This window comes from Vitis vinifera, chromosome 12, assembly GCF_030704535.1.
Source record: "Vitis vinifera cultivar Pinot Noir 40024 chromosome 12, ASM3070453v1".
NCBI classification, from domain to species: Eukaryota; Viridiplantae; Streptophyta; class Magnoliopsida; order Vitales; family Vitaceae; genus Vitis; species Vitis vinifera.
The window spans coordinates 14,087,178-14,090,786 of record NC_081816.1 but is presented as its reverse complement, the minus strand read 5'-3'; positions in this window follow the sequence as shown (position 1 = coordinate 14,090,786).

Below are 3,609 nucleotides of genomic sequence, written 5' to 3'. Positions count from 1 at the left end.
ATATAAGGCATCGGTCCGTGTGAGTGGGAAACAAAAGCAAGATGCTGCATGGAAAATGATAAAGATAATACACACGAGCCATAAAGCATTAAAGAAATGTGAAAAGGAAACCAACAATTTGGTCCATTGACGCCAAGAACACATGGGAGCATGGCCTACAAGCCAAAATTATTGGCAAGTTTCTTCAAGATATATGATTGTTAATCTTTGGTAGGGGTTTCATTCGGAATATTTTGTTGTTAAGAAGTCTCTTTTTAAGGAGATTACTATTCCACTATCTTTTGTTGGTTGGAATTTTATCTCACTTCTATGCAACAGGTTTTAATGGGCTGGTATAGAATAATGATGATCCCTTTGAATGGAGTTGATTTGCTCTGTATTTTAGAGGCCTTAAGAGCCCTTTACTATCCTTCTTTTCTAGTTTAAGTTCATTTACAAGTCTTCATTATTTATTCTGCTGTATTGTAAGATAACTAGTGTCTAATCCTATTCACAACCCTCTGGGAACAAGCCCAATAGCCATGCTTGGTTATAATTTGGCCCTATGTGATGTTTACTAAATAAACAAGAAGTTCTCCATTTATAAAAGAGGTAAGGGATCGAACCCTCTCCTCTTAAGGACTAGTGATTTTATTTTTTCACAACTAGCTAGCTCTAACTTTATATGGAAGCATATTACTTCAAGCGATTCTTTTTTATTATTATTAATATTGAGTATGTACATACAAATTTTTCTTGAAGAAAAATTATGTGAATTGAAAATTTATTAGTTCTGAGAATGAGGTACGATTTCTAATCATTTCCCTAATTCTTGTTAGAAGAAACTTGACTTGGACCTTGGTCTAGTTTGAATCTTGACACGTCTTGATCCGTACTTTGACTTGGGTTTGAGCTTTGGCTTGACTCTATATTTGCTAAGGACACAAATGCTTGAATTTGGATTAAAAACGTCTCAACTTGGTTTTGAAATATTTGGTGTTAATTTTTGTTAATCTTGAATCCTTAAAGTTTGACTTTGGAAACTTCAATATTTGAAGAATGTCTTCAATCTCCGAGGTAAACATTCATTAATTCTTTTTTAAATGTCAAAGTTTCTTATATTTACTAGTGTGATTTTGAAGACTACCTTATTTGTAGGAGTTAAAAAAGACGGTTAAAAAAGACATGTGAAGAATTTTCTTTATTTCATACAAATATTGTTCCTCAATTAAAGTTAAAATTTAAGAATATTTTAAGGTATTATTCTTACCTCACACCACTTATTTGCATACCTCTTTAATGGGAATTTTAGGAAATTTGACAAATTATATTTAAATGTTTTTTTAATGAAAATTGATACTTTTCCACTTATTAAGACCATCATTTTTATTTATTTTAATAATTATATTATAATTATCAAAATTCTTATTTCTTTATTTAATTTGAAAACAACCTCTTTTTTCTTTTTTTTGTGCGTGACCATGTGTGATATGTGACATAGATGTATGTAAAATGTATACATTTGTTTCTTATAGTCATATAAACTTTTGTTAATCATTATTCCAACTAAATTGTTTAAATCAAAATGTATTATGATAACTTTAGATATAAAATTATTTAATGTTTAGAAATTATTTCTAATTTTAATTTTTAATAATTAACAATGATTCATATTATTTCTTTAAATTGTATCATTCCTTATGGAACGTTTTATTTTATTTTATTTTTTTATACAAGTTTTACAATCTTATTTTATTTCTTGTTAATAATTATTTTTGTATTGAGAAATTAAATCAATAAATTGTATAGTTGGAGTATATTCGAAGAAATAATACTTTAAAAGTAATGATTTTATTATTTTAATAAAGTTAAAAAAAATGTTTTTAAACAATATGAGAATGAAAATGATGTCTTTTAATTCTCCCTAAAAACTACATTTTCTAGACCCATTTTGAAAAAACTTGAAAAAAAATTACATAATACATCAATAATTTAATTAAGAATATGCTATTAATCAATAAATAATATTTATGATATATGTTGGTGCACTCAATTTTGAATGAGATTGCCTTTAATCAATTCTTCTCTTCTCTTTTATAGGTGAATGCACATGATCGCATGATCGAAAATCTTAACCTACTGGTGCACACATGGAGGCATGTTCTAATTATGTGTTTTGTGGGCACATTCACCTTTGAGAAAATAAAGGCTAATCTTAAATGAGAAAAACACCCAAAAGGGGGGTGAATTGGGTTTTTAAAAAATTCCTTCTTAAACACAACAGATTTAAGCACAAGAGAAGGAAATAAAAAGAGATAGAGTTATTAAGACAAATTTAGATTTTATAGTGGTTCGACATTTCCTTGCCTATGTCCACTCTCCTTAAGCTCCTAACCGAGTGAGGGTTCCATTAACTTGAAGCTTTAACCAAGCTTCTAATCACTTTTACACTTGGATTCTGGCTCCAATGGGCTCTTACAAAATCTCTTCAAGTTTCAACTCACTTGAAGGCTTTAACACTCAATCTTACAAGAATGAATTCCTCAACTTAGCTCAATAATAGCTCAAATACAAATCAAAGCTAGAATGAATCACAAAGGTGCACTAAAGGACATGCAAGTGAATATTTAATGCACGAAGAAAGAAATGAAAGCTTTTAAGGCAAGAACAAGTGGGTAGACAAATAAATGCAGGTGTTCTCTTGCTCATAAATGAAGTGGAGCTCTCTATTTATAGGTTTCTAACCTTGGGAGCCAAGAAAATAAAAAAGCAGCCTCAATTGGTCGAGCTGGGGATTGACCGGTTCACTAGCCGTTGGAGCATTTAATGCTTTGGCAGGTTACCGTTGCTTCGACTGAACCTCGACCAGGAAAGAAAGGCTACTGGAAGAGAGAGAGAGAGAGAGAGAGAGAGAGAGAAAGAAAGTGTTTTTTGTACTCCTCGACCAAACATCGATTGGGAAGAGGGAACCAATTGACCGGTACCCTGGCCGGTTTGCTAGTGCCGCGATCGGTTCACCATTTTTGGCCCAAAAACCTATATTTTTCTGTTCTTTTCTCTTTTAACACTTAGGCAAGGTCTTTAGGTAAATTATAATGCCAATTTTGAAATGTTTTGCCTAAGGTACATTTGATAAAACTCGGGTTTTAATGAAACTATAACTTTAAAGAATAAACCGAGTTTTGGAAATATGCATGAAATGAGATGTAAAACCTAAGTGCACCCATGCATTCATCTTACATTTGTTTCCTATGATTAAAGGTCTTCCAAAGGTCTTGATCTTGCATCCATTAGGTCCTTTGATAAATTTCCAAATTAAAACCTGAAATTCTTTATAATTCAAACTAATTAGTAACTTAACCATGATTTGTTATGATCAAAACCTGATTAGAAGAACCCTTGGGCTAACAATCTTCCACTTTTTGATGATGACAAACCTTGGTTATCTAGGAGAAAAAGAATCTCCTCTTCAAACCAATCATGGGTCAACAATCAAAATTTATGAAGTTAAAACCAAGATAATCAAGACATGCTAGAGAGAATGAATTTTCAATAAGAAACAATGTAAGTCATGAAACATATAAGCATATCATATATAAGTCAAATGTACATATATACGATCCAAACAAA